Genomic DNA, 18,556 nt, shown 5'->3' with positions numbered 1-18,556 from the left:
AAATCACTACACATTTTTAGTGAACTACTCCTTTAACCAGACAGATGTGAAAATAAGCTTTAGACCCGTTTTAAAAGGTTCCCTGGTATACATAATAGATGTTAAGAAAAAGTTGTACTTGTTTGCAGAGTGCTGAAATGCTATTTGTGAAGGCAGTCGCTGTCCATGGTGCTGAAAGAAACAGCATGCTCTTTAGAGACACACAGTTTAACATGCTTCTTGTTTCTTTGCATGTGTGTGACATCTTTAGGCTTTCATGAAACACCGCTTGCTATTTACCTGTAATGAGTTGTCCTATTTACATCCAAACCTCTACAGTGGAAAATAACTGGCATCCATAAGCATGTTTACAATCTGAAGGATCGTATATAAAAAAATAGTTATAATAATAAGAGACTTGTGTTTTAAATGACGAGTCTTTCACACATGTTCCTATAAAATCATCATACAGTACAATGAATACGAAACCCATTTGATCTACATCTTGCAGTCTATACAACGATATGATTCACAGAGATTACACATAGTTTCACATTCACTTGCAACGTGGTTATGCACAAGCGCATCCGAGACGTGTATCTGATGATAAACCTCACAGCCAAAGAATACATCATTCACAGATTAACATTTCAAAATCGCCTTGGTTTTATTGCAAACACACTCTCACACACACATATATGCTGTAAGGTTTGATTTCGTGTCCTTATATACCTGCAAAGGAGAGAGTCTGTTCATCTTCGGTGCAAGCAAAGACGCACTGATTGATATTTCCCCCAAAGAAACAATTATTCCCTTCATAGACACCTCAATTTGCACGATCTACGTGAAAAATGAGCACATCCAAAAATCACTCCACCTTAAAATCATCTGCAAAAGTATAAGGCATTTAAAAAAGGAAAAGAAAAACCAGCAAAAATAAACAAACGTGACAGGTAAGCTGCAAGAAAAGTTTCCATTAAAACGTCACCAGGTCTCAAAATGACTTTCGGGTAAAGAAAAGACCAAAATAAAAGCAAATGCTTCGCTCGGTGACATCAAAATCACAAAACTCTCATGAAACAACACCGCAAAATACAAGCAAAGCACGTCTACAGCAAAAGTCTACGGCAGAGAACAAAAAAGGAAAAAGGGTTCAAAACAAATATCATCGTACATACGTAAAAATGGACCCGCCAAGGCCATTTAAAAACCAGTTGCACGATTTCACACGACTGCAAGCACGTACTTGGCCACAAGTACTGAATAGCCCCGACAGGAATCACTGCATACTAAAAACTTGAGGTACGGATGGAAAAACGCCTCAAAACAACACTTTTTCAAATCTCAACGCTCAAACCCCAGCAAAAGGAGAGAGAAAAAAATAAAAAAAGAGCAAGTGAAAAGACAAAAAGGGTTACAAAAAGGCCTGGAAACGTACTCACCGAGAGGGAGTAAAATGTTGCGATAAAAATGCGTTATGGCACAAAACACAGTATGGCGAATGAAGCGCGTTCTCGGTCTGTGAGCCCTCGCTGCTGTCACGTGACTGCTGCTGCCTTGAGCGGCGGGAAGAGGAGCTGACAGGAGACGCCGTTAGTTAGTCGTTATCATTCCACACTGAGAGCCTTTCTGTGATTCTCCCGTTGTGTTTTTTACCGTCTCTTTTTAAGCTCGCGGAGCTCCCATGATGTCAGACTCAACGTAACGTCTAAAGAGAGCCTCGTCTCTTTTTTGTTCTTGCTGTTCGTCTTTCTGTTTTATGACGATATACAAGTAATGTGTGTGCGCGCGCACGCGTGAGATATTACATAGCGGGTAATGTCGTTAATAACGTCACGAAATGCTGATTTAGTTCCGTGTTGTTGTTTTTTTCACGGACGTTTATCTGATGCAAATGCCACAGTGTAGCATCAGTGCATTCCTGCTGTAACATTTATCTCGTCTAAATGAAGGAGCAGGACCGTATACTCTCAATCACCTCTTCTTTTCCATGTGGAAAAAAAGACGGGTAGACTATAATGAAATGCAATGAAACATTGAAAATTCCATTGCTAACTGGTCGTAGGGTGTAGAAAAAAATCCTTCACGTTACTTACAAACAAAACATTGTTCTGAGGTAAGATATTAGCAAGACTGTCTAAAGCAGCTAAAGTAATGATTACAAGTTAACTTCATGGTTAATTTTAAGTCTGTGATAGACTGACAGATAGATAGATAGATAGATAGATAGATAGATAGATAGATAGATAGATAGATAGATAGATAGATAGATAGATAGATAGATAGATAGATAGATAGATAGATAGAAACACTGAAAATTTCATTGCTAACTGATCATATACAGGATGAAAAAAATCCTTCATGTTGCTTATAAAGAAAACATTGTTCTGAGGTAAGATATTAGCAAGACTGTCTAAATCAGCTAAAGTAATGATTACTAAAGTTAACTTCATAATTAAAACTAAGTCTTTGAAAGACACTGGATATAGATAGATAGATAGATAGATAGATAGATAGATAGATAGATAGATAGATAGATAGATAGATAGATAGATAGATAGATAGATAGATAGATGCAATAAAATATTGAAAATTCTATTGCTAACTGGTCGAAGGATGAAAAAAAATCTCTTGCATTGCTTATAAAAAAAACATTGCTCTGAGGTTATTAGCATATTAGCAAGACTGTCTAAATCAGATAAAATGATGATTACTAAAGTGTTAAGATAGATAGATAGATAGATAGATAGATAGATAGATAGATAGATGATAGATAGATAGATAGATAGATAGATAGATAGATAGATAGATAGATAGATAGATAGATAGATAGATAGATAGATATGGAAGGTGCCATAGATGAGCGCAGTGAATGGGAGAGTACAACAAAAAATTTATTTACAAACCTATTTGCAGAAATAATAAAAGAAAAACTTCTCGATGCTGTTATCAAGACCTTTCAGAAAAAGGAAGAAAAAAAAAAACAGAGTGAGACTAATAACGGCAGCCAGAGGAGAAAATAACGTCAAATTTACTCTCAGCCCCATAGACGCTGCATTAGAAACACCTCGCATAAGCAGTAATTAGTTTTTTGTTATTTGATGCAAAGATGATATAATACATTTATAAATGCATACAAATATTCAAAAGTTTTTTTTTTTAATCTAAATATAAAAAACTTTAGAGGATTTAAGATTATGATAACCGTTAAACATGTCATAACTGTCTTGTGAAAAGGGTCCACAAAGATTACAAAATCTATAGTTCTATTTTAGCATCTCGAATACAAATATTCCTACCAGATTTAGAGGACTATCAAACAGGATTTGTAAAAGGCTGGCGGACATTTTAAAACATTTGGAGAACTCTTCATATAATTAATAGGAATCATCTAAATAAACTTCCTGTTGCCCTAATAAGTCAGAGTCAGTCGGAAGTTTCTGTACTTGCTATTGGAAAAGATGGGCTTAAATGATAAATCTGTTCAGTGTATAAAGTCATTATATGAAAACCCAACAGCAAGAGTGAGAGTCAATGGATCTTTATCAGAAAGATTTTGTCTAAAGAGAGGGAGACTAGACAAGAATGCTGTCTTAGTCCTTACCTTTTAGCTATTTATATAGAATCATCGGCCCAATTAATTAGGCAGCATTCAATCATGTTGTACATTTCAGTTTTCACCTAAAAACAATGAGGCACTTGTGAATATGGCCTTTTTTCCCTCTGTGTACCATAAGTTTTATTATTTGCCTTTATTTTTTTCATAATGTTTTATTATTTGCATTTTTTCATTGGCTTGCCACCCATCACTTTGGATTCTAGTTAATTGCCAATCAGAGTTGCATAAACATAGCCACTATGTACTTGTTTCACCAACTACCAGTTAAAGAAAGGGTTATAACGTCTTACTTTTCAAAATCAAGTTAACCCAATCTACCTGTAACAATTTAACAGTTATGAGAAGTCTTTAAGGAACAAAAAATAGGTAACACTTTATTTTGATTGTCCATTTGAGTATTAGACTGTCTGCTTAATATCTGCTGATACTGCACACACATTTAACCGACTATAAGAAACTTTGCAAGTACATGTCAACTTTTACACTAACCCTAACCCCAACCTAACAGTCTACTTATAATCTAATGAGAATGAGTTGGCATGTAGATGCAATATAACTTAATTCAACAAATGGACCATCAAAATAAAGTGTAATCAAAATTTACATGGCTAACTTTTTATGACTAGCCTAAGTGCCTTACGCAACTGGCCACTCATGTCAAAGTAGGGCTGGACAATATGGCAAAAATGCAATCTCGATAATTATTTTTCATATCAAGCATTAACGATATATATTTTTATATACGTTGTTAATGCTTCCAGATTTAAAATGAGTACCCCAACACTGAAGCCACAAAAAATAGAGGGTCCATTAAATGGCAAAACAGGATTTTTAGATGATAAATTTTCGGTGGCCAAAAATTCAGTGCATCTCTAATGTCAACACGCTTCTAGATTCTCATTATTACACAATTCTGCTGTGTGATTGTCTTTTAGACCAATATGAAGTAAAAAAGTCCAGAGCTTATCATTGTTATTGACCTATGTGGAAGCTACTGGCTACATGGAGAGCAAAAAAAATAGTGTTCTATAATAAAAAAGCCTGGCTAAATGAGTTTAAATGAATGCTTTGATGGTTTTTGAGATACTGTAAGCTCTCAGACATTCAATTTTATAAGAGGAAAATATGCTTAACATTCAGCTACTGTCATTTTACATAACACGATTCATAGATAGGTTAATATAATGTATAAACATGGTTGTAATACACTGAAAATAAATATAGCAAACTGGGACATGGTGAAGCACATCTTAATACACGATGGCATGCTGAGTCTGAACAATCCATGCATAATACAGGCGCTGTGATGGAGTTTGTAAGCTTATCATGCCTGACCAGGTAGAACATGTGAGACACACTGCAGAGAACATGCAGGCTGATAGGTTGTTGCAGTGCCTTTTTCTTTTTTTCTCCTTAAGTTTCCGGAGCCTGAGTTGCCCTTGAGCATTTACTCTGATGGCATTGGTCCAAAGGCCTTTTTTTTTTCCAGAGGACCAAGCCAAGAAATACATGCACAGCCTTGGACTAAGCAAACACGTCCAGTGATTTGGTATTTTATGAACTCATTGCTAGATGTGAAGCATTGATGGCCGTCCACAGCTCATTAACTCAACCTTCAGTTTGCCAATAACCGCAAGTGTCATTAGAAGCAGTAAGATGCGCAACTTGTTATGAACTGCAATACCCTACTGTCAGATTCAATCGCTAACATCCGTCCCTCCCAAACCATGAGTCAATGGCAGGAAAATACACTGTCCGGAGCCGATGTTTATCACGCGAGGCATTATTGGCCTGCTCAAGAATTCCTCAGCAACCTCCACCTAGTGAAATATTAATCAATAAATGTGTATGCATTATTTATCAGCTGATTCAAGAAATCGGGCGTCCTTTTTTGGTGCTGCAGTAAAATAGAAAACGTATAAATATCAGGATAGAGGGAAAGAAGCGCATTCTTTTGTGCTTTGTGTGTACATTGTGTTCGCTGACAGATCATACGTTATTGCGTTTGGCTTTAATACAGCACTGCGGCTCGCTCCCACAATTCGGTGTTGTAAATCAAAGGGTGACTGGATGAAACTCTGCAAATATTTGCAAATCTTTTTTGTAATGAAATTAACACAAAGTCTGACAGCGCAAGTAGAGCACATGCTTCTTATTTCAGTTCATCAGAGCAGGCTTTATGCATTCTAATCTTCATTGTTCAGCCAGATGAAGTTTGGGGATATTTCTAGGCAATTATTTCAGAAATGCAATGATCTCAGTGTATGGTTACGTAAGAGCGAGTTTCAGCACTAACACTCGAAGCTGCCAAAGAACACAGCGGGTGACACGGTGGCTCTTGGTCAGCGATTTTTATTGTTTTATGGTGGTTTGAGTTTATCCCTGCATTTTAAATTTCTATAACCCAACTCTAAAGCCCTGGCCTGGCATACTCTAACCGGACTTTTTTTCCATGAGCGATTTATATGCAACTTCAGTACATACAGTAGGATGATTTGTATTTTCTAGGTTGCTGCCTTTCAGCAGCGCTGGAGTCATGCAATTGTTTACTATAGTTTAAAAACAGATTGATGATTCATTTTTAGAAATGCGTGCCTTGCACAGACAGATGGCTTCTTCTCCACAGGGGTGTTTTTGTTTGTTTTATTTTTTATCTTGCTTACCAAGTTGCTTTTTCTCACTTAAGGGAATTCTTCGAGTTTTTTCTCATCACTGTTGGCCCCGTTTTGCTTTCTCGGAATTAAGGTATGGGCTCTCTGTAAAGTTTCTTCATTCCTAAACCATTTATTAAAGAGGTCATAAAGTGAAAAATGGAATTTTCCTTGTTCTTTTGACATATGAGGTCAACTACTACACATATGAAAATCAACGACTCGGTCCTCCTGGGTAAAGTCTAGATCGGATAGGCCGCCGGCCGAAAGTGTGATATGCACATTAATATAGCAACAATTTTTTATGACACTCTATAGCAATAATTAATATTTTTACAGTACTGTGACGGTTGGGTTTAGGGTTGGGATGGGGGTAGGCATTAAAAAATACTATTTATTGAGTAGGTTAATAGATAAAATAAATAATTCTCGGTACAACTACTGTTTTCACCTTATTGTGATGGTTGCGTTTAGGGATGGAATGGGGGTTGACATTAATAAAATACAATAAATGGGAAATTTAATAATAATAGAAATAATTCTCGTTAACTTCCGGCTGCAACCATATCTGATCTAGCAACAACCGTCCTCCTGTAGGTTTCAAAACTAAAAATGTACTCAATACAAAAAAAAAAAAGGGCGGCACAGTGGCTCAGTGGTTAGCACTGTCACCTTACAGCAAGAAGGTCGCTGGTTTGAGTCTTGACCAGTTGACATTTCTGTGTGGAGTTTGCATGTTCTCCCCGTGTTCCTGTGGGTTTCCACCGGGTGCTCAGGTTCCCACAAAAGTCCAAAGACAAGCAAAGTAGGTGAATTGGGTAAACAAAATTGGGCATAGTTTGAGTGTGTGAATGAGTATGTATGGGTGTTTCCCAGTACTGCGTTGTGGATGGAAGGGTAAAATATATGCCGGAATAGCTGGTGGTTCATTCAGCTGTGGCAACCTCTGATAAATCAAAGAATAAGCCAAAGGAAAATGAATGAATGACAGTAAGTGTAACATGTTAATCTACTATTTTTTAGTTATGCAAAGTCTTATTTTTAGTCCATTTAAATGATGTAAGTTGAGTAAACTAGAAAAGTTAAGTTGATTCAACTTAAAAAAAAAATTAAGGCAACAAGAATTTTTACTGTGCTCTTTTGTTGAAACAGTGTTGCCAAAATGTCTAATTTCAGAGATTCAACACATAATTTGCCTCTTTAGCACCGTCAACCAATTTTTACATATGGTAAAAAAATATAGTAAATCGTAAACAGCCGCAAATGCAGAATTACTTGCGGATTAAGAGACAATGTGCACTGCCTAATGGTGGAAATACAAATAGAGTCTTTGCATTGCCTTTCTTGGGATCCTAACTCTGACTTGACTACAACATACATGTCTGCTGCTGTGTCGTGTTGCAGTAATGTGAGTGCACAGAAATAAAACTGGGCATCAGTTTACTGTCAGGGATTTTTCATGTTCACCACCCTGCATACAGTGAAACAGATTCACTGAATTGAATGGGGTTTACTGTCTTGCATTGCACCACTTGCCCGTGAAGGTATGGGCTAAGATCAGAAAAGAGTATTTGAGACACAGCAGTCCACAGTGTACTTCAACTATTATGTAGGGATGCACCGGATGTTTAGCAACCGAAGTGATGCACTTTTGCTGTTGAGCTGAGAGAGTGGGAAGACAGAAGCCATTTTACTAAACAGTGGTGTTATGATGTTATTCTCTTAACTTGCAGAATTAAAAATGTTTCTAAACGAAGACCCTGAAACAGATCACAGTGTGAATTCAACTATAAGTGCACACTTAGTGGCTTTCAACACATAATTTAGTCAGACTCAGGATATTGTAGATTATACGCAATTATATTTATTTATTTATTTTATTTTGGGGGTGAATTTGGAAATTTAAAAGACTTCATAATGCAATCCGATGTGATGATCTACATTTTTTTTCTATTTCAACTTTTCTACTCTGACCGACTTTCAAACTTTAGATTTTAACTAGAACTTGTGTTTCTATGCTTTGATTGGGATTGGAATCGGTGCATGACAGAAGATTTATTTTAATAATTAACACCGTTTAAATTCAGGATGTGCTAGCTCTGAATGAAACATTGAAATGCCAGATTATTAAAAGCAATTATAAAGAACAAACAGTTCTTTTTCCAAAACATTATTTTTTATAACCTTTTAACAAAGAAATCTCTTCAAAGCAAAAATGTTTTTAAAACACATCTTCTCAAGTTTGTCCATCTTTGTCCAATAAAGAGCAGCATAAATACTTGTTAGCGCTTATAATTTTTTTGTTTCTGGCTCACATTCACACATACTTGCACCATTTAGATTGAATTTGACTACAGAATTTAATTTGAATACTAATTCAGAACACTAACTTGATTTTTTTTTACTTGAAATAACTAAATTGAACTATTGAGAACTGATTCAGAATCGATAGAGAAAGAATCCCGATGCATCGATAAATCAATTTTATCTCCCACCCCTAATATTTTAAACAATTTTATTTGCATTCACTGTCATACACATAAAAAACTGTGTACTTTAGAATTAAGCAATTGTGTCACTATAGCTGTGTAACATACTTTTTGATAAGTACTGAGATATGGAGCCAGATCAGCCTCAAAAATATAAATTTACAAAATACAACATAAAATTCATACATGCACAGCACCATTCACATTTACAAAATCCAATTTGTAAATCTGTCAACACATAATTTGTGAAATCACAAGTAAAAATCATGAATATTTTCAGCAAATGAATTGAATTCGTGTATGTTAAATTTTTCGAATTGGATGTGTATTTTTGAATTGTGTTTTGAACTTAAGAATTGAATGTGCATATTTATAAATCATGTTTTGAACTCATTAATTTGATTTGTGTATTTATGAATCGTGTGTTGAACTTATTAATTAGATTTGTGTATTTATGAATCGTGTTTTGAACTTATTAATTAGATTTGTGTATTTATGAATCGTGTTTTGAACTTATTAATTAGATTTGCGTAATTTTTAATTGCTTTTTTGAATTCACAAACTAGATTTGTGTATTTTTGAATCATGTTTTGAACTTATTAATTAGATTTGCGTAATTTTTAATTGCTTTTTTGAATTCACGAACTAGATTTGTGTATTTTTGAATCATGTTTTGAATTTACGAACTAGATTTATTTAATTTTGAATCGTGTTTTGAATTTTCGAACTAGGTTTGTGTATTTTTGAATCTGGCTTTGAATTTTCGAACTAGGTTTGTGTATTTGTGTACGTTTGAATCAGGTTTTGAATTTATGAATTGCATGTGTATTTTTTAAATCATGTTTTGAATTCATGAATTGGATTTGTGTATTTTTGAATCGTGTTTTGAATTTATGAACTGGAATTGTGTATTTTTGAATCGTGTTTTGAATTTACGAACTGCAATTGGGCATTTTTGAATCGTTTTTTGATTTTACAAACTACATTTGTGTATTTTTGAATCGTGTTTTGAATTTACAAACTGGAATTGTGTATTTTTGAATCGTTTTTTTGAATTTACAAAATGAATGTGCATATTTATGAATCATGTTTTGAACTAGATTTAAATCATGTTTAAACTGTATTTGTATATTTTTTTTTATTGTTTTAAGAATTTATGAACTGGATTTTTTTTTTTTTTTTAATTTACGAACTAGATTTTTGTATTTTTGAATAGTTTTTTCAATTTATGAAATAGATTTGTGTATTTTTGAGTAGTGTTTGGAAAACACAAATTGGATTTTGTAAATGTGAATTGTGTTGTGGATGTATGGTTTTTACTTTGTAAATGCATTATTTTTGAGACTAATCTGGCTCCATTTTTTTAACCACATGTAACATACTATTCTTATCACAGCAGCATCCATCTATCATTTTAATATGCAAAACTATTATCCAGTCATAGTGAGCATTTCCTTTCAAGTCTTGAACGTGGCTAAGAATAAATAGCCTGTGTTTTTTCTGCATTTTTTATGGCAAAATTGTTCTGACATTATAAGCAGACCGTAGAGAACGTTATAACATTCTTAAATAGGCAGATAGTGACCTTTTTAAAATCATCATATTTGTATAAAATCCGAACACGTTTTTAACTGGTATTTTGTGTCCTGTTTGATCAGGTTATATGCTCACTGGTGGAAAATGATAAAGCAAGTCCTACCGATTTAAGAGGAGCAGCACAAAGTGTCATGAATGCGACAAATGGAGGCTGGCGTCACCTTCACCTCCCCCTCCGCTTGGCCTTGAGATCAGCAGGGTGATGTTTTCCAGAGCTGACTTTTCTCTATTAAACATGGATGGCGCCAAACATGCTGTGCCGAAGAGCCGGGGCTTGGTCCTCCGTCTGTCTGAAGGTAAAAAGCGCACATATTAAATGTTAATAAATGACTGCAAAGACACAAGCCTGAAGGCATCTCCCTAGAGCAGTACCAGCAAAGCCAATTACGTCCGCCAACTCAACCTGCACCACTGGACCATCATGGGAAATTACAATGACTTGACCCTTCGATTGTCATTTAACTTACACTTCCTTAATGGACTCATAAAATTTATCTTATCTGTTAATGGCCTGTTAGTGTCGTGAAATAGAAGCTCGAGGGAAAATGTATCCGAATTGCAGCAGGTAGAAATATGTCAAAGTTCAAACTGAGACATTTATTCCAAACAAATAGATGTTTTGTCTGTCCTTGATCTTAATTGTAAAAAATGCTGTCTTCACTGACTCTAAAACAACACAGACTTACTCTTAAGGTTAGTTTATGGGAATCTGTGTGTAGGAGAGCCCAGGTTTGTGCAATGTAGTCTCTTCTGTTTTTTTCTTTCAGTAAAAAATAAAATAATGAAAATTGTTTTTATTCAAGGGAAGAAAAATAAATAAATCCACATTATATATTTAAAATAATATATGAAATATACACAAACCGGCCACTTTATTAGGTACACCTTTTAGTACTGGGTTGGACCCCCTTTGCCTTCAGAACTGCCTTAATCCTTCATGGCATAGATTCAACAAGGTACTGGAAATATTCCTCAGAGATTTTGGTCCATATTGACATGATAGCATCACACAGTTGCTGTAGATTTGTCAGCTGCACATCCATGATGCAACTCTCCCGTTCCACCACATCCCAAAGGTGCTCTATTGGATTGAGTTCTGGTGACTGTAGAGGCCATTTGAGTACAGTGAACTCATTGTCATGTTCAAGAAACCAGTCTGAGATGATTTGCACTTTATGACATGGTGTGTTATCCTGAAGTAGCCATAAGGTAGGCTGTGGCGTTGACACAATGCTCAATTGGTACTTATGTGCCACAACCACCAACCTGAACCGTTGATACAAGACAGGATGGATCCATTCTTTCATGTTGTTGATGTCATGTTGTTGATGCCAAATTTTGACCCTACCATGCAAATGTCGCAGCAGAAATCGAGTTTTTCCAAACTTCTATTGTCCAATTTTGGTGAGCCTGTGCAAATTGTAGCCTCAGTTTCCTGTTCTTAGCTGACAGCAGTGGCACCCGATGTGGTCTTCTGCTGCTGTAGCCCATCCGCCTTGAGGTTAGACGTGTTCTGTTTTGACTTCTGGCATCAGAAAAGCATTTTCACCCACAGAACTGCCGCTCACTGGATATTTCCTCTTTTTCAGACCATTCTCTGTAAATCCTAAAGATGGTTGTGCAGGGAAATCCCAACAACTACTCAAAGTTACCTAAATCACCTTTCTTCCCCCTTCTGATGCTCATTTTGAACTGCAGCAGATCATCTTAACCATGTCTACATGCCTAAATGCATTGAGTTGCTGCCATGTGAATGGCTGATTAGAAATTTGCGTTAACGAGCAGTTGGACAGGTGTACTTAATAAAGTGGCTGGTGAGTGTAAATGCCCAATGTCTTGTCTCTATTTGAATACTAGTTTTGCAGACAAATGTTATTTGTATTAAGTAATATAATATTCTAACAAAATTATTGCCGTTTTCACTCTGAACTTCTTTCACTCTATCTAAAAGTTTTTACTCTATTGAATTCAAATTAGAAGATTGTTTTGGAATAATCAGTTATGCAAAATCCTTTTTGGAAGTCATAATCCTTTAAAATGAGAAGTCAAGCTGAACATGTTTTTTAATGTCCTACAATACAAAAAAGCATCTAAATAAGAAATACAAGTATAATATAAGTATTGTTCATTTATTCATTCATTCATTTTCCTTCGGTTTACTGCCTTATTTATCAGGGGTCGCCAGAGCGGAATGAACCACCAACTCTTCCATATGTTTTATGCAGCGGATACCCTTCCAGTCGCAACCCAGTACTGGGAAACACCCATACACTCTCACATTTTAACACTTTGGCAAAATTAGTTAATCCCATTCACTTATAGCGCATGTGTTTGGACTGTGGGGGGGAACCGGAGCACCCGGAGGAAACCCACACCAACATGGTGAGAACATGCAAAATCCCCCCATGTGTTTTATATATTTATCAGCATTATTTCTATACACATGACAGGCACATATTGGGCCAGGGAAGAATGTAAAATGTATAGCGATTAAATATGCCTCCCAAAAAACACCCAGCTGGATGCTGCAGACAATATATAACACACACAGCATACCACGGCGGATGCACTAGTTCTCTCTCATTCACACACACACAAACACACACATACACACAAACAAACAAACAAACAAACAGCACCATGGCAGATGCGCTCTCTCTTGCTTGCTCTCTCTCCCTCTTTCTCTCTCATTTACGCACACTGGTCTTACCTTTAATAGTAAATGAAGTCTTGACATGAGTTGAATTAGTTTGAAATGATCGCGTTGTCTTCTGTCCCGTCCTTTGAAGCAAGCCCTTTAGCTCGGGCATTAACATTAGTTGTCCATTATTTATTCACGTTTTAATTAAAAGTCCAATTTTGAGAAATATTTTGAGCTGATATCTGCGATTTTTGCATTCAGTCAGAGACTCCTGTTGAACTTAACTGCGTAGAAGAAGAGCAACCACTGAATAAGAATAAGGAGAGCTCACGCGCGCCCTCTTCAGTGCGGCAGAGCTACTGCCTGTCTCACCTCATGTTTTTTCAGTGCTGCTGTATGTCAAATCCTAACACTAAATAAGTGATAGACATGCGTGAAATACATTACCTATTATATAGAAAGTGAGGACATATAATAAAAAGGTCTACAATGTATAAAAACATTTTAATAAAGCATTACATTGGTAGCATACACTGAGTGAGCAAAAGGGGCGGGTCCAAGCCACTGCCATCTAACATGAGGCACAGCTCAATGCTGCCTCACCTCACTTCCTACACTGTAATTGAACAGGAGATGTGCAAAATACAGCAATTTTGATCATAAAAATAATTGAAATAATTTGAATTGCATTTATAGCACAGATTAGTATCCATCTCATAATGGCAATTGTGGATGATGCAGGTACTGCCTCACCTGCCCGCACGTCCCTGATATACAGTTGAAGTCCGAATTATTAGCCCCCCTTTTAATTTTTTTTCTTTTTTGAATGTTTCCCAAATTATGTTTAACAGAGCAAGGAAATTTTCACAGTATCTGATAATATTTTTTCTTCTGGAGAAAGTCTTATTTATTTTATTTCCGCTATTTTAGCAGTTTTTAAAAACCATTTTAATGTCAAAATTATTAGCCCCTTTAAGCAACTTTTTTTTCGGTAGTCTACAGAACAAACCATCATTATACAATAACTTTCCTAATTACCCTAACCTGCCTAGTTAACCTAATTAACCTAGTTAAGCCTTTAAATGTCACTTTAAGCTGTATAGAAGTCTTGAAAAATATCTAGTCAATTATTATTTACTGTCATCATGACAAAGAAAAAATAAAAACAGGGGGGCTAATAATTTAGGGGGACTAATGATTCTGACTTCAACTGTATATATATATATATATATATATATATATATATATATATATATATATATATATATATAGAACTGTAAAATAGGGGAGAATCCCGGGAAAAACGATACGGTTGACGGTTTTCCCTGGATTCTCCCTTATTTTACAGTGCTATCCCGCTATCATCCTGTAAAATTATTCTCCCGTATTTTCAGTCTTTCTCTGAAGAGTGGCAAATAAACATTAGGTGCCTAGCCTCCCTATATGCAACCCATACCGCCGAACTACCAGGGGCCGCCCCTTGCTCTTAAATGCGAGTCTGTTCTGTGCTTTCGCTTTGTTCAGGCATGAAAACTCTTTGAAATAAATCTTAAAACCGCGGGATTCACTTTCCTTTCATTACAGGTGTCGTCTCACCTTTATATGCAATCCTCAATATGCCTCAATATGCATGACTGTCAGCTGACGCACTCCATAGTGATAAATAGATGCTGTTTCCCAAACGGATTCTGGACATACGATTTGAAGCGGGGTGAAGTCTAGGTTTTGGGTGCGTGTTTGAACAGACATATACACACAATTAATAATAATAATATCTAAAGATGTCGATCTTGGTGGGTTTTTTCTCAAACACAACTAATTTCATCCTAAATGAGCATAAAAAGTTAGGAAAGCAATCGAAAGCTTTCATTATAACGTTAGATGTGTGCATTTTTTAAGTAACACCTGTTATTTAATGTAATGAAAAGAAAAAAAAATCAAAATAAATAAGAGATTCAATCGTTGCTCTTTAATCAGAATGTGTTAGTTACACAGTGAAGAAACAACTAATGAGATTTGATAGCTTGATGATTTGATAGATTTGTATTTCATTAGCTTTTAATTTTAATAAGCTGAACTGTTTGCTAATGTATACTATTTAATTTTTCTTTTGTAAATAATAATATAATGATAAAACATATTACTGGCAATTTAACTGTTTATTTACAATGAAACAGCTCCAAATGAACATATTTAGTAATTTGCAGATTTTTGAAAGGGGGGGGGGTCCCTTATTATGGTGGGCATATTCCTTATTTTCACATCCCAATGTTGACAGGTATGCTATATATATATATAAGACCTAAGACCTAAAAGAATATATAAGGACTGCAGTAATCAGTTCCTGGAAATTCCAGCAGGGACTGAACTCATAATCTTTCAAAATGAAGAAGGATTTAGAGGATCTGGGATTCGTATCTTGCATCAGTATTGCTTTAATAAATGTTACCTGCGGGAATCTAAACAAATAACCTCACAAACAAGCGGATGAGGTTGGTGAGATGTGGCCAGACTCGATGAATGATTTATAAACCCTTACGAGAGAGTTGAAAGAGCAAAAAAGCAAAAGGAAAAAAAAGCACCAGTGAAGCCTCTTCTGAAGTGTGCTCTACTTCCAGTGCATTGCAGCAATTGACTTGTCCCTCCCTAAACTTGCACCTACAATTGCAACAAGACAGTTTGAGGCGTTTCTGAGAAAATCCTCATATTACATTCAAGACCTTTTCAGCCCCTCCAGCTGTCTGACGCTTGACACCGCTCTCAGACTCCAACGCTTGCTTCTGCCCAACGCCGCGCTTTAGCCCTGAGATTCAACTAAAAGACATCGTGCTCTTAAGCTTGTAAATTAGAGAGCTCTGGTTATGACAGTTTTCATCAGACGCGTCACACTAAATTGCATGTGAAATGTGCTTGATGGTCTTCACTTTGCTCCTGGTGGAGATTATTCCAGCCCAGTGGATTCGATCGACCCTCCAGTGCCTCTCTGTTTCCTCTCTCTCTCTCTCTCTCTCTCTCTCTCTCTCTCTCTCTCTCTCTCTCTATGACTTTAGTCTTCTCTTTTTGCCAGTCTCTCCAGCTTTGCCTTTTTCTCCCTGACAGACGCCATTCTTTGCTCAAGGAAACAGGCGACCTGCTCTCTTCTGGCTCTGCCCTAGTGAGAGATGTGACAGTTTCTTTCTCATGCAATCTTTTTTTTTTGTTGTTATTATTACTTTTTTACAGCATTTTGAAGAGCACCATAGTTCCTTTAGCAGTAGCTCCAACTGTTTACATTAACATTAAAAAACTGATAGCTTATTATAAAACATTCTTCGTTATATTATGCATTTTGAATGAACGTGATGTTACAGATAATAGTGAAGGAGCTTTTAGTACTGTAATATCAACATGTTGTTCAAAAAATGAATTTTATGGAAATGCAATAGTACTCCAATCAAGTACAGTACATCTGTAGGCAAATGAAATGCACGTTACATGACAACAAAACCTGTGTAGCGAATGTTTGCAGAGTATTCATAGCGCTTCACTTTTTCTTATGTTACAGCCTTATTCCAAAATGGATTAAATTCATTTATTTTCTCAAAATTTTACACACAAAACCCCATAATGACAATGTGAAAAAAAATTAATTGTTGCAAATTTATTAAAAATAAAAAACCTGAAAAATCACATGTACAGAAGTATTGACCGCCTTTGCAGTGAAGCTCTAAATTGAGCTCAGGTACATTCTGTTTTCGCTGATCATTCTTGAGATGTTTCAGCAGCTTAATTGGAGTTCACCTGTGGTAAATTCAGTTGATTGGACATGATTTGAAAAGGCATACACCTGTCTATATAAAGTCCCAGGGTTGACAGTGCATGTCAAAGCACAATACAAGCATAAAGACAAAGGAGTTGTCTGTAGACCTCCGAGACAGGATTGTCTCGAGGCACAAGGCTGGGGAAGGTTACAGAAAAATTGAAAGAAATACAGTGGAAGATGTTTGGAACCACCAGGACTCTTCATAGAGCTGGCCTGCCATCTAAGCTGAGTGATAGGGGAGAAGGACCTTAGTCAGGGAGGTGATCAATAACTCGAACACTCTGTCTGAGATCCAGCGTTCTTCTCTGGAGAGAGAGGAGAACCTTACAGAAGGACAGCAATCTGTGCAGCAATCCAACAAATCAGGCCAGTATGGTAGAGTGGTCAGACGGAAGCCACTCCCACCTGGAATTTGCCAAAAGGCATCTGAAGGACTGTCAGACCATAAGAAACAAAATTCTCTGGTCTGATGAGACTAAAATTGAACTCTTTGGAGTGAATGCCAGGCTTTACGTTTGGAGAAAACCAGGCACCGCTCTTCACCAGGCTAATACCATCCCTACAGTGAAGCATGGTGGTGGAAGCATCATGCTGTGGGGATGTTTTTCAGCAGCAGGAACTGGAAGAATAGTCAGGATAGAGGGAAAGATGAATGCAGCAATGTACAGAGACATCTGAATGAAAAGCTGCTTCAGAGTGCTCTTGACCTCAGACTGCGGCGACGGTTCATCTTCCAGCAGGACAATGACCCAAAGCACACCGCCAAAATATCAATGGGTTGGCTTCACAACAACTCAGTAAATGTCCTTGAGTGGCCCAGCCAGAGCCCAGATCTAAATCCTATTCAACATCTCTGGAGAGATCTAAAAATGGCTGTACACCGTCGCTTCCCATCCAACCTGATAGAGCTTGAGAGGTAATGCAAAGTGGAATAGAGTAAATTCCCCAAGACAGGTGTGCCAAGCTTGTGGCGTCATATTCAAAAAGCCTTGAGGCTGTAATTGCTGCCAAAGGTGCATCAACAAAGTATTGAGCAAAGGCTTTAAATACTTCTGTACATGTGATTTTTCAGGTTTTTTATTCTTAATAAATTTGCAACAATTTAAAAAAATCTTTTTTCACATAATGATTATGGGGTATTGTGTGTAGAATTTTGAAACAAATGAATTTAATCCATTTTGGAATAAGGCGGTAACATAAAAAAAAATGTGGAAGAAGTGAAGCAATATAAATACTTTCCGGATGCACTGTAAATATACCTTAAGCAAATGTTACTTTACTAAAAGGAATTACTTGATAATTCATCAATCATTACTTAGAATTTTATACACTTACGTGTTGTTCAAACTTATGTCATTATAATGGAGATCAATGGGGCAAAATACAGCCCCTAACATAACGAATAGGTAGTAAATTTAATCAATACTCAAGAGTTAAGAAAAATCACATAAAAAAATCACATACTTTTGTGCTTAGATGCAAGTGTTTTGCAAATTTTCAAAGCATTTACCCAAAATATGTGTCAACCTAAGATTTGTCACCAAAAATCATTCCATTTGCTGAAACAGAAGAAAGTTGTGGCCAAATTAAGACTCAAAATCACGCCAGAATGAATCAAAACATCCCTAAACAGCACACAAAGGTTAAGTATTAAAGTACAAAGTAATTATTGCTAAGTAGTTACTTTACAAGAAATTTTATTTAATTACTAAAAAGTGTTATACACTGATTACCATACTGATACATAATAAGTGTGCAAACCAGTGAAAAATAAATACA

The 18,556-nt window shown here is 36.1% G+C and overlaps 1 protein-coding gene across 3 annotated transcripts in view; it reads right to left on the bottom strand.

The window, feature by feature from the left end:
- The window catches only part of LOC130218251 (RNA-binding Raly-like protein), a 285,849-nt gene extending 275,286 nt beyond the window's left edge, over positions 1-10,563 (bottom strand). Inside the window, exons 1-2 of one of the 3 annotated variants that reach the window (XM_056450392.1) lie at positions 1,422-1,698; positions 712-819 (exon numbers count right to left, since the gene is read on the bottom strand). The gene's annotated coding sequence lies outside the window, so the exon portion shown is untranslated. Of the gene's footprint in view, positions 1-711; positions 820-1,421; positions 1,699-10,437 lie in introns of those variants that run through there. The other 2 variants (XM_056450394.1, XM_056450393.1) reach the window with 2 other exon arrangements.
- Positions 10,564-18,556: the final 7,993 nt, after the last annotated feature.

This window comes from Danio aesculapii, chromosome 24, assembly GCF_903798145.1.
Source record: "Danio aesculapii chromosome 24, fDanAes4.1, whole genome shotgun sequence".
Taxonomy (NCBI): Eukaryota; Metazoa; Chordata; class Actinopteri; order Cypriniformes; family Danionidae; genus Danio; species Danio aesculapii.
Note: the sequence above shows the minus strand (reverse complement) of the source record. Positions and strands in the feature narration are given on the sequence as shown.